Source organism: Neovison vison, chromosome 3 (genome assembly GCF_020171115.1).
Source record: "Neovison vison isolate M4711 chromosome 3, ASM_NN_V1, whole genome shotgun sequence".
Classification (NCBI taxonomy): Eukaryota; Metazoa; Chordata; class Mammalia; order Carnivora; family Mustelidae; genus Neogale; species Neogale vison.
Window position 1 is genome coordinate 139,291,231 of NC_058093.1, and position 14,474 is coordinate 139,305,704.

The following is a 14,474-nucleotide window of genomic DNA, read 5'->3' on the forward strand; positions in this document are numbered from 1 at the left end:
TGCGGGGCTCGATGAGAGGCTCAATCCCAGGATCCCAGGACCCTGGGATCATGACCTAAGCTGAGCACAGACACTTAACTGACTGAGGTGCCCGCTCTCCCTCACCTTTTAATCTCAATATCTACGCCTTGCATCATTTCTGATGCTACGTGTACATATTTTACGTCTGTTGACTTGACTGAAAAACTGTCATTTTAAAAATCCGTATCTAGTGACGGGCTCTTAGCACCTGCCCTCGGTAGTTCCCATAACGGGGAGTGAAGCCACTGGGACACAGCTCCTGAATGTACTCGCTGAAGCTGGCCAAGGGCACACGCCCCAAACTGTCACCCTGAGATGCTTTTATGACAGGAAAGCCATCATGGAGCAGTTAATAGCTGAAATCACATCTTCCCCAGACAAAATTACTGCATTGCTATACAGAAACACTGAAGTTATTTGCTTTAGCTTTCTTCTGCTTCTAGGAGCTTCTTTTTCATACACATCAGGGTTTTTATACGTAGTAAATCATGTCCGACATCATTATGTCTTTCTTTCCCATTTGAATGCCCTTTCTTTCCTTTTTCCTCTTTTTCTTTTCTTTTTTTTTTTTTTTGCCTTATTACATTGGTTACTATGCTTTTAAAATAATGCATTTTCAATATTTTCAGAAAGAAAATTTAACCTGGACTCCCTGCTAATAGTTCTCGAGCACCTGCTCTTAAGAAGCCTCTTTTTAATGAATAAAATCCCATTAGTTTTGAGAGAGGCAGCAGCTGGGGAAAGAGAAGAACTATTAGCCTGACTGTCAACAAAAGTGGAGGTGTTGGGCAAATCGACCTTACCTCTCAGAATCTCATTTTCAAAACGAGGAATTTAGTGATGAACTAAAATATTTCTTTTCATTAAAAATGCTCTCATGCGTTGGACGTTCCTTCAGAAATAATCTTGTCCCACCTTCCCATGTTACTGATGAAGAAACCAAACCACAGAAGAGTTACAAGATATGCTTAAAATGGTAAAATAGGTAATGCTTTTGCTGAGAGGGGGACATTGCCAAGACCTAAACCGGGATCTTCTAACTGCTACCCCCAGGGCCCCTCTTTATATATTTCAAAAATGCTGCACACCACCATTGTGGCCGCTACTCAACATTCAGGCAGAATCTCGTCCTCCCTGTTCCATTCCACTCGCGTTCCATTTTGTTTGTTCCGCCAGTCACCTGGTCACCAACTAGATTTGGCGAGAATGGTCAGCATTTGTGTCTTCACTAAGTCGTGAACACCTTGAAGGTTGGGACCTCGTAAAAAGTAACCTTTTAAATCTCTAGTAGTGAGTCGAGTGTTCAGAATTTGGCAGGCTGTTAAACATTTAGATATTAAATAGAAGTCTATTGACATTGACTTCTTGGAGGTTAATAATACAGAACAGCCAGAATGGTGATGTTTCAGGTAGCATAGTATGGTTGAAAAGCACACATCAGAGTGTCAATAACTACCTGTTTATCCATGTGTTTTCCCATCAACCCATGACCCTTATACACCAGACCACTTCCTCAAGTCTCGAATAACATGAGAATAATAATGCCTAAAGGACCTGAAGCAAGAAGCAAGACCAGCCACTAACCCAAGATTCTCTCTGACTCTAAGAGCCATGTTTCTGTGAAAACAACATAGTCACACACATGACATTGGGTAAAATAGACACAGATATCAGTGTACATGTATTTATAGCCTTCTTTCCTCCTCACCTTCAAAAAGAAAATAGCATCTGTTGCTTGGGAGACTAATGCACTGGGTGATTTTTGGTGTGTGTATCTGCAAAACCAATAGCCAGGAGAGCTAAAGAAAAAGAAAAAGAAAAAAAAGTCCAGAAAGGCTAGATTTAGCTACACTAGAAGGAGAACAGCTCAGGAAGAGAGAAAGGAATTCTGTAACAGAAAGGGTAGAATGATCACACTGGTGTAGAATCAGTTTGACCCCATGTGAGATCAGTCTGGAGAGAACTGGGTTGAATTTGATGAGGGGGAAGCAGCAGACATTCTGGAAGCAGTTTCTATGCTTTTTGAACTACCGTGATTTAAAAAAAAAAAAAAAAAAAAAACAGAGAAAATCAGGAATTTTAAGTTTTCCTGTATGTATTTTGGGGGGATCACCCACTCTTGTGCCACACAACGACTTCAGTATTTTGACAATATTATGAAGAGCTAGTCATTCTTTTGACTGTAATGTCATGCTGAAATAGGTCACAAAAAGAGCCAACTATGTTCAAGAAACATTGTTTTCAAATTTTGGTTAGTTTCACAAGACTTATTATTTCCACAAAGCTACTTTAATCCCAGATCTAACATTCTACTCATCGATAATAATCTAACTCAGATGTCACCTCCTCCATGAAGCCCTCATTGGTCTTCCTATTAAGATGCAATTCTCCTTTGTTGTAGTCGTTAAAGATGACACATATATTCTAGTTCTCCTGCTTCCAAGCAGGCACTATAATCACACTTGTTAATCCCCTTGAAGTCAGGCTGGCCAAGTAAGTTATTTTGATCCAGTGGAATATGGGCAGAAGACTATAAAAGCCAGTGCAAAATGTTCGTGTTTTCCCACCCTCACTATTTACCTTGTTGAACACCAGTCACATTCCTGCGAGTGGAAACTCCCTTAGGCTGGGCCCAAGAGTGAGAAGATATGGAGCAGAGCCCCCAGGGAACCCATAATGAGCACATAATGTGCATCAAAAATAAACATGTCATTGGGGACTATTAAGATTTGGGGCTGTTTGTTATGTCAGCATAACCTAGCATTTCCTAACAGATACATAATTTCTATGAAGCTCTCTAATGGAACTTGTCATTTCCCATTTCATAATTAAACTTACAGGCAAACATTTCTTATCTCATATGCAAACCTGTACTTTAAGGGCAGTAGTATTATCTTTATACCTTTTATTATTTCCCATTGTGGTGACAACATCTAATGGATAAAAAATTAGTGAATGGATAAGTATGAAGTAGAGATTTTATTTATTATAGCTATTACTTATAGCTATCTATTTTTACTCTGCCAACAAAATTATGGTTAAAGCTCTACCTGGTGTTTTCCTAAGTTTCTTGAGGTTTTTCTAACTAATGCCCTATACCTATGAATCTCCATGATCTTCATTTAAAAATAGTTGCTGAAGTCACCCACTGAACTGATCTATACTGAGACAATCTTGCAGAGATGATTATGTTACTGTCCAAGCATGCATAAAAGCAATAAAGGTGAGACCATTTCAAAGTAAATCTTAATGAACATAAGAAATGCTTACTAAAGCAGAAATCTGTAATAGCCTCTTGAGTATACCGAAAAGAATGAGCTTTAAAAGAAAGCATAAATGTAATAAACTCGCCAATAATTCAATGGTTTCAAGATTATGATTCAAATGTCGGATTTATAATTTAACACAGATCTTTTAGTAAATAAAATAAAATTGGCAAATTGAACCTAACTTGATTATTGTATTCAAAAATAACTTTTTAGTGATGAATGTCATGAATCAGCTGAAGTTTTCCTTTTCTTGCTGAACCAACCAATTAAAACTAAATCTGTAGAAAATCAGAGTCTGTTGGGGTCAAAAAGTAAAATTACTGAAGAAAACAAACTGAGGGTTGCCAGAGGGGATAGCATGGGGGGATGGGCAAAATGGGTGAAGCGGAGTGGGAGAGCCAGGTTTCCAGTTATGGAATGAGTTGTAGGGATAATAGGTACAGCATAGAGAATGTAATCAATGGTATCGTAACTGTAACCACATTATATGATGACAGATGGTAGCCACACTTGGGGTGAGCACACCTCACCTACACAGTTGTCAAATGACTATGCTGTGAGTCTAAAACCAGTGAACGTTGTGTATCAGCTGTACTTCAGTTGAAAAAAAAAAAAAGAGTACAATTTCTGCTTTAACTTAGTCTGCTTATACAGATAAAAGTTCCTCCTATTAAAGGTGAAACTTAGAGAACAGACCAAAACAACAAGGAAAATAATCACTTGTTACCTAGAGTTTAATAATCCCAGAGCCACTCTTTCCTTCTCTGGAACAGAAATAGATTAACGTTGCCTCAGATAGCCATTATTCAGAAAATTTTTTCCTGCAATAATAACAGTTGAGTTTTTAGAGTTTCTATAACGTGCAATAAATAAGAAAATTTTCAACTGTTCCTGAGATAACAATTTTTAAAAATATGACCAGATACTCTCCTTTAAAAATACTTACTGTTATAAATTCGATTCCTCTTCTCAGGTTTCCTTAAGTTATTGGACCTTCCAGAGAATTTGGAGTCAGTTTGGGGATAATGGGTCTTACTTCATCTTGTGGTCAGTTTTTGTGCCTCGCAGATGCCATGCCCAAATTGATCCCCATCTTCAACCAAATGCTGGTGTCTCTTCAGCCTTATTTATCTGGTAAGATGATAAAGGGATGGTCTTAAGGAGGGAGGGGCGGGAATAATAAGAAAACACTCATTGAAGCCAGACATAATTCTTCTATCAGGCATTGTTGTCAAGATCCTGGCCAATGCCACAAGCCACATATTTATGCAATGAAACCTTCCCCAGCAATAGTCCTGCCTCTACTACCAGTACTATTTGTATCTAGCAGAAGAAAGAGCAAGTTAGGAAGAAAAAAAGAGGGAGAGAAACGGGGAATGACACAGGCCTGGACTTTGCGGCCACGCATTTCATCCAAAGTGTTCATTCAGTAGAGCCAGCTCTGCTTAATTGGTTGATGTTAGACGCTCGATGATAGAGTGCTTGATTACCTAAAACAGCCTGGGACAGAAAAACAGAAACCGCCAAATACAGGTGGGGTTTGTGAATCAAAACAAAGATAGTACAAGGGATGCCTGGGTGACTCAGCTGGTTAACAATCTAACTCCTGACTGACTCAAATCATGATCTCAGGTTGTGAGATCAAGCCTCATGTCCGGCTCTGCACGAGCGTGGAGCTTGCTTAAGATTCTCTCTCTGCCCCTGCCGCCCTTTTCCTCTCTGAAACACACACACACACACACACACACACACACACACACAGAGCACTAGCTATGGATTTGCATTATTTCCTAATTCCAAAAGGTAGAATTCCAAAATCAAAAGTTTACTGAAAGCAATTTAAATACCTTCCCTTTGAAGGATACCATTAAAGAAATATAAATAGAAGTCACAGAATAGAATAAAATGTTTGCAAAACACATACATAGTAAGGGGGTTGTATCTAAAATAAATACGTGAGGGTGTCTGGCTGACTCAGTCAATAGAGCACGTGATTCCTGATCTCAGACTGGTGAGTTCAAGCTCCATGTTGGGTGTGGAGATTACTTAAAATAAAATAAAATCTTTAAAAATAAGTAAAGAAGATAAAATAAAGTCACAAGTCAGTAATAAGAAAACACCTCAATAAAAATGGATAAAATATTGTAATTAAGAAAGATACAGATGGCATAGCACCAAAAACTGATGCTCATATCACTAGTTATTGGGAAAACGCAAACTAGGAGAACAATGAGATGGGACTATACACCTATTAGAATAGCTAAAACTTTAGAATATGACAGGCAAGGATGTGGACAACTGTAACTTTCACAGAGAGCACATAAGAATGCAAAATGGTACAGCTATTTTGGAAAACAATTTGGCACTTTTTTCTACTTAAACATGCAGTCCTCATACTAATCACAATCTTAACCCTTGATGTTTAACCAAGACAAGTGAAAATATATGTCCAAAACAGAGACCTATACACAAATATTCAGAGTACCTTCATTCGTAATAGCCCAAACCAAGAACAACTCAAATGTCGATGGGAAATGCGTGGATATACACTGCATAATGAAACACCACTCACCAATAAAAAGAAACAAGTACTGACACTTGCAACAACATTGATGAATCTCAAAATAATTTTTTTTTAATTTTAAGAGTTTTTTTTTTAAGATTTTGTTTCTTTGTCAGAGAGAGAGAGAGAGAGAGAGAGAGAAATCACAAGCAGGGGGAGTGGCAGACAAAGAGAGAAGCAGGGTCCTGGCTGAGCAAGGAGCCTGATGTGGGGCTCCATCCCAGACCCTGGGATCATGACCTGAGCTGAAGGCAGCCACCTAACCAGTTGAGCCACCCAGGTGCCCCAAATCTCAAAATAATTTATGCTGACATTAAAAGCTATGTACTATAGAATTTCCTTTACATTCCAGAAAAAGGCAATGCTACAGGGACAAAAATCAGGTCAGTGGTTCCACGGGCTGGAAGGGAGGATAGAGTATTGTCTATAAGGGACATAACGGAAGCTGTTGGAATGATGGAAATATTCTATGTCCTGATTGTGGTGATAATGCATGACTATATACATTTGTCAAAATTCATATAACTATACAACTTTAGAGAGTAATAGATTCTGTATGTAAATTATACCTCAATAAATCTGACTTCTGGAAAACACAAACAAGTATGTTCGGTAGTGGAAGACAAACTTTGCTTAAGTGTTTAAGCTTTAAAGTAAAAATTAAAAAGAATCCTTTGTATGTTATACCTGCCTCAAGCTCTACTATCACTTACACTGGGAGACCTAATCACTTTCCTCTGCCCTTAGGAGTATTCCAGTAGAATAAAAATTAAGGAAAACAACCATATTCTGTGTAACTTTCCATGCCTGAAAGGAAAGTCTTTCAGTAGCTTTTCATTAGGGATAGAAAAGTTTTCTTATGTACCCATAAAATATCTGGGTTTTATGTATCTGAATGGTGATTATTCTGAGTTGTGTGAAAAGACCCTGTATTTGTGGGATGCCATATAAGAAATAATACAGCTATCTTCAGGTGATGACAGTATAAGGTAGATGCCATTGCAAATGTGTTACTTTGAAGGAAGTGGCTCAATTATGAACAACGATGCTAGGGTAAGAAGGTCTTTTGGGGTTGGGAACAAAAGGCAAAAACAATAAAGTAAAATTTCATAAATATGGATATCAACATTTAAAACGATTAGATGTCACAATTCTGAAAAATAAAATGACAAATTGGGGAGAATATTACCAAACCATGAAATGAACCAAGAGTTAATATATTAAGGGCTCTTACATAACTCTAAAAAGAATAAATTAGTACAGGTGAAAGCAAGGGGTTCGAAGTGACAGTTAAGAAAAGACTAAATCAAATGTTCAAAGGACAACAAAAATTTTTCATCTTGATTAGTAATAAAAAGAGTGCAATTTTAATCTATCAAATTGGCCACATTTTTTAAATGAAAATGACCCATATGATGTAAGAAAATGGCACTCAAACATTGTTGGTTGCCAAGCAAATTAATGCAAAAATTCTGAAAAACGGTGCTAATATGTAACAAACTCTTGAAAATGTCCGTCTGTTTGCTTCAGCAATTAAAGAAATACTGATTTTATGATCAGAATAATAATATACCCATGTAGGAAAATATCTAGCTACATTGGTATTCATCTTCATAATTCTGATAATTATGAACTGGAAATAATCAGAGGGTCTATTTAAATAAATTATACATACAATGAGACTACTATGCAAATATTAAAATAATGTAGAAAAATACATTATGAGACATTTAATAAGAGACAGGTGGAATATTACAGACATTAAAATACAAAAAGTTTGATTCCATTTATTACTTTATTTTCAAATGAGGAATGGAAAGTATACAAGACAAGTCTGGAACATTTTGTCATGTCAAGAAGTCAAGAAGCTGTTAATGACTACTAAGGTGTTTGTAGGACTCTGATGCAAGCTAGGACTATTTGCTGCCACAATGTGGGGAAAATTGAGCATCTGTAAACATAATATCTGCAATAGATTTAAGGATCAAATATACTTAAATCCATGAGTCTGTAGTGATATTCCAAATAGAAGGGAGAAAATCCCAGTTACTTTAGAAGAGGTTACAAAACCAACTCATTATTTTCCAAGGGGGGAAAAATCAAGAATTTATCATCTTTCATAGGTAAAATGTAATTCAGGATACTCAAAAGGTTAATAGAAGATACTCTTCATGTATATAAGTACTTAGAGCGTGTACTGTACTTATTCATATAAGTACTTCTTTATAGGTGTAGTCTAGCTAATCAAGGAAGAATGATAGAATTAGAATATCATTTTTCAATATCTAGTAACTCATACCTCTAGGCAATTATCATCAATAACTACTAACATCACAATAAAAAACCAACCAAGTGCCATGTACCAGTAATTTAAGAAAACATAAAAAAGAGAAAGATATGTTGGGTAACACCATGGGGATGTTATCAGGAAAAAACAAAATATAAGAAATTCGACAACAAATAAAACTTTCAACAAAGAAATTGGGGGGGGAGAAATGAAAGAAAATATTATAGAATAAAAGACAATTAAGATATATCCACCTAAGCTGGATCTTAATTTGAACAATAAGAAAAACAAGAAAAAAGTAAATGAGAAAAACATTCATGAGACTATCAGAGAAATCGGAACACAGACTAGATATTTGATGATATTTAAGTATTATCATTAACTTTTTAAAATGTGACAATGGTATTACAATTGTATTTTTAAACATCTCTCTCTTTTTGAAAATACATACTACATATTTATGAATAATAACTATGCGATGCCTGAGATTTGCTCTAAAACAATCGGTGGGTGGAAGTGGTACTTGAATGGGGGTAAAGTTGAAGTTGTATCAGAATTAATAATTACTCTTCAAAGATTGTTGATGGATACCTAGGTTTTTTATACCACTGTCTCTACTTTCATGTGTACTTGGAAGCTTTACTATGTTTTATTCTTTTTCATAAAGGGCAGATTGAATGTTTCAATTTCCTACTATTCAATGTAAAGAGTACTCTTTTATTGTCATATTGTATTGCCACAGAGCCTACATTTTCCCATTTGTGGCAGAAACTGTCTTCTATTAATCTCTCAACTCTCAATACCTATTTTCTCTTTTTCCCTATTAAAAAAAAGGTTTGGAATGTTCCCAGCTTCTCTTGCAGCTAGATGTAGCCACGTAACAAATACTGCAAAGGAGATGAAAGCAAAAGCGATCTGTGCAACTTCTGGTTTGTGTCCACCCCTTGCACCCCCTTCCAGCTGATGGAATATTCACAGAAGATGCAGTGACCCAACTCTGACTGTGCAGATAAGGGCAACAGCCTGGGAGGTAGGAGGAGTATCTTTCCTGCCAAAACCCCTCTTCACTATTCAGTGTATTTTCCAAGAATTTGAAACAACTCCACCAGTTACTTCCACTCTGTACTTGTGACAATTTAGGTCAGAATAGAGATAACTGAGTTCCCCATCACTATAGTATTTACAGAAGGCCTGTTTCCTTATGGGATGAGACTCAGCTACCTTCTCCTTCTTAGAAGATTAATGTGAATTTTCTTTCACATATGGTAGAAGGAGCAGAAGAGTTCAGATAGTAGTTGTTCTTTGTTTCTTTCTCTTTTTTTTTTAGATTTTATTTATTTATTTGAGAGAGAGAAAATGAGAGAAAGAGTACAAGCAGGGAAGTGGTAGAAGGACATGGAGAAGTAGACTCTCCACGGAGCAGGGAGCAAAACTCAGGGCTCCATCCAAGGACCCTGAGATCATGACCTGAGCTGAAGGTAAATGCTCAACTGACTGAGCCACCCAGGTGCCCCCATTGTGTTTCTTTTCAAAATTGTTCTTTAGAGACAACACAAGCATGACATGATCAGAGTATGGATTCGATGGAAGTTTCACACATTTGAATATATTTATATTAAATTGATTATAGATATTTTAGAGAGGTTAGAAGATTAGGCTTCTAAAATAAAGGCTGTAGGGGTGTTTGGGTGGCTCAGTCAGTTAAGCTTCCTACTCCTGGTTTCGGCTCAGATCATGATCTCATGAGTCCTAGGACTGAGCCCCACATCAGGCTGCAAGCTCAGTGGGGAGTCTGCTAGAAGATTCACTCCTTCCCCTCTGTCCCAACTGCTCTGGCACATGTGTGTGCTCTCTCTCTCTCTAAAATAAATAAATCTCTTTAAAAATTACAAATAATAAATAAAGTAAAATAAAGATCATAAATTGTTACTCAAATCACAAGTAAAGTTAGCCTGCCATAAATTGTTGGTAACATCATGAGAGATTATGGTAGTTAGTGGTAGAGAGTAGACTCTGAAAGTCCCTAAGATAAGAAAATTCAGTGCTCTAGTGGAGAAATTGGCCTTAGATAGAACAAATTCATATTTGCATATTGAGACAAAATGTGAAATATTAATAAATTATATCCTGAAGCACATTAAAGGAAAAATAAGCTGGAAAAAAAAAATCGTATAGACTCTGGAGCTCAACTGGCTTCATTTAAATCCCAGCCCTGTCACTTTCTTTTGATAAGATTGTCTTCTCTACCTGACTCAAGATTCAGTTACTTAACTGAACCTCTCTCTGCTTCAGTTCTTTCGTCTAATTATTGGAGATAACATTGGTTCATGCTTTATAAGGTTGGGTTAGCTGTTGTACATTGAATTGTCCCCCCAAAATTCATATCGTGAAACCCCAACCCCTGTAACCTCAGAACTTACCCTATTTGGAAAAATAGGAAAAATCATTTTGGAAAAATCACCATTGCAGATATAATTAGTTCAGATGAGGTCATATGAGTCAGGTGGACCCTAATTCAATACAACTTTTTTTTTTAGGTTTATTTATTTATCTGAAAGAGAGAGAGAGAACATGCAGGGAAGGGCAGAGGGAGAGGGAGAGGGAGAGAGAGAAAAGCAGACTCCACTCGATCCCACAACCCTGAGATCATGACCTAAGCCAAAAACAAAAGTCAGATGCTTAACCAACTGAGCCACCCAGGAGTCCCTGATTGGTGTCCTTATATAGGAAGAAACTTGAAGAGGGTCACATGGAGAGAAAACATGTGAAGATTAAGCAAGAGGTCAGGATGAGGCTTCAACAAGCTGAGGAATGCAGAAGATTGCCTGCAACCCTCCAGAAGCTAGGGGACAGGCATGGAGCAGATTCCTTCTCAAAGCCTTTAGACAGAATCAGTCCTGCTGACACCTTGATCTTGGACTTCCAGCCTCCAGAATTATAAGAAATAAATTTCTGTCTTTTAAGCCATCCATCCATTTGGTGGGCCTTTGTTATGATATCCTAGCAAAGCCTTAATACATGCGTTAAAGGCATTCTTACATGTAGATGATTAAGAACAATGTCTTGCCCATAGCAAGTTTTCAATTAAGTGAGCTATTGTTATTATTTAAAACTATAAATCTTTAGCCAAGATTTCCAGTGGGGGGGAAAAACCTATAAATCTTTCATTTATGTTTTTATTTGCATGATTCTGCTCAACACCAATAACTACAAAATATGGAAAAAATTAAACTATAGTTAGGAAGTTGGTTCATTTTACCAAGACTAAATAATTTCTCTATATTTAAGGAATAGTCATTATGATATGAATTATGATAAAGCATTTCTTAAGTTATCTTTAGTTATAAATTATGCCATCTTCTTGAAAATATTTTTCAATAAAAGTATGATAAGTTAAATTACATTCAGTTACAAAAATATTAATATGTAAATCAACAAAAGACCCTCAAGATAATTTGCAGGATCTCATATACAGTAGTTTGTTTGTACCCTGGAGGACTGCAATTTCCTGTATTCTCATGTACATCACTTTATTAAATTTTAGGCATTGTTTTTTTTTACTTTTTACAAAGTACAATTCTGATCTTTTTTCCAGATATGCAAATAAAACCACAAAGTGTGTTAAGAGATTTATGAGAAACTAAAGTTATCCTTGACTTTGAACATTATTTCTTTAAAGAAAAATGACTTAGGGTATATTGCCACTTTCCCATTTCACAGGTTTTTGGCTATAAGCTAATATTTCAAACTTTAAAATTAAGCACTTGGATCAGAACAAAAGTATTAGTATTCTATGCAATCATGGTATTTTTAATAAAAATTACAAAAATGAGTATTAGTTTAGGATAGAATGAAAGCCCTGAAACATGTCTTTGAATCATATGCATTTTTAACACTGTTTTTAAAAAGCTGACTATAAAAGTCTTTTCTTGTTTTTCTTTTTTCAATTTCTCTAAATATATCTGACAAGACTAGAGCTACATACTGCCAAAAAGTCCATCATTTAAAATAAGAAGTTGGAATTGATTAAGCCTGCACCATAGAAACAAGAGAATTTGTGACCTGAGTGCTTATTTTGACTTCATATAACAGAACCTGAGTCTCAGACCACAATCACATAATTATGCAAAGAATATATCAGTGTGAGTTGGAAGAAACATCTGTCACAATTTTACACTAAATTATTCAGAAATTCAAACGTTTAATCCAAGAACAAAATGTACCCAAAATGTCACCCAATGTCACAGGGAGAGCATAATGATACCCAGCCTTGACAATTTGGGGGCAAAAGGAACATTTGCAATCAATCCAGATATGTTGATATTTAAATAATATTCAGGTTCAATGTTGCCTTCTCTCCCCCTGCCTTTTCTTTTCTTTCTTTTAGTAAAGGAGACCTATAAAATCTGGTATATAACAAGCTATAAAAATATGCATTTAACTTTTTTTAAGTACAGAGGAGTGTTATAATATAGCTGCCACTGACCACTTTTGGTAAAAGACACTCGCTGCAAAGTGTGCTGAAATGAAATCTTGGATACCCAAGATTTGGGAGAACTGAGTGATTGAGAGACTCTGATAACTTTTGTATTTTGACAATGTAACTTATTAACTAATCAAAGTTTAAATGAATGCAGCCATCAAAAGAAATGAAATCTTGCCATTTGCAATGACGTGGATGGAACTAGAGGGTATTATGCTGAGTGAAATAAGTCAATCAGAGAAAGACAACTATCATATGATCTCCCTGATATGAGGAGTTTGAGAGGCAAAGTGAGGGGTTTGGGGGGTAGGGAAGGAAAAAATGAGACAAGATGGGATCGGGAGGGAGACAAACCATAAGACTCTTAATGTCACAAAACAAACTGAGGGTTGCCAAGGGGAGGGAGTAGGGAGAGGGGGGTGGGGTTATGGACATTGGGGAGGTATATGCTACGGTGAGTGCTGTGAAGTGTATAAGCCTGGCGAAGTGTATAAGCCTGACGATTCACAGACCTGTACCTCTGGGGTAAATAATACATTATATGTAGATTAAAAAATTTTTTTAATTGTATTCAAGACAGCATTGTCATCTTGATCATTCAAGTGACATGGAAAATAGCCTCCTTCTCCCAACCATTGATCTATGAAAGGTGTGGCAAAGCTTCAAGCTCCTTACAGAAACCTAGGAAAATTCTTCCAAAACAAACATACCAAATTCCCCTCCCATGTCATAGCTCCTGAAATTCTTTTTTTTTTTTTAAGATTTTATTTATTTATTTGCAGAGAGAGATCACAAGCAGGCAGAGAGGCAGGCAGAGAGAGAGAGAGGGAAGCAGACTCCCTGCTGAGCAGAGAGCCTGATGTGGGACTCGATCCCAGGACCCTGAGATCATGACCTGAGCCAAAGGCAGCGGCCTAATCCATTGAGCCACCCAGGCATCCTCCTGAAATTCTTAAGAAACTCACAAGAAAATGTGGTGGAGATCGTGACTACATATAATTCATCAAGAAGAAGTTTTTACAAAGTGGAACATCATTATCTGAACTTCTGGGGTTCCATTTCATGAAGGTTTAATAATTTTTTCATATACAGGTCAATGGCTCCCAGATCCTTTTTCATTTGCTAAAAATCTGGACTAACCAATATATTAAATAAGCAAAGACTGAATAATTGAGATATATCAGCAAATTTTGTACAAAAATTAGATCAGAGATTCTGGGGGGCTGCAACTCAAATTTCATATTTTTTAACTTGGTCGCTTAAACATTGTTTTAGATTATGGCAGAGCTGGGTGAAGGTTACCTTTTAGCTGTTGTAATTTAGTGCCACTATAAACATTCATATACAAGTTTTTGTTTTTGTTTTGTCTTAAGATTTTGTTTATTTATTTGTCAGAGAGAGAGAGAGAATGAGCACAAGCAGGGGGAGCAGCAGGCAGAGGGGTAAGGAGGCTCTGAAGCAGGGAGCCAGACCTGGGACTGGATCCCAGGACTCTGGGATCTTGAGCTGAGCTGAAGGCGGGAGCTTAACCGACTGAGCCACCCAGGCCCACCACAAGTTTTTGTTTTGAACACCTGCTTTCAGTTCTTTGGGGCATGTACCTAGATGTAGAATTGCTGGGGTTTATGGTAATTCCATGTTTAGTCTTTGGAGGAACCACCAAACCATTTTCTACCGTGGGCTGTGCCATTTAACATTTCTATCATTTATGCACAGTTGTTCTAACTCCAATTTCTCGATATCCTTGCTACTTACTTCCCCTTTTTTGGTGACAGCCATCCCTAGAGGAATAAGGTGGTATCTCACCATGGTGTTAATTTGCCTATGACTGATGATGTTGCATGTCTTTTC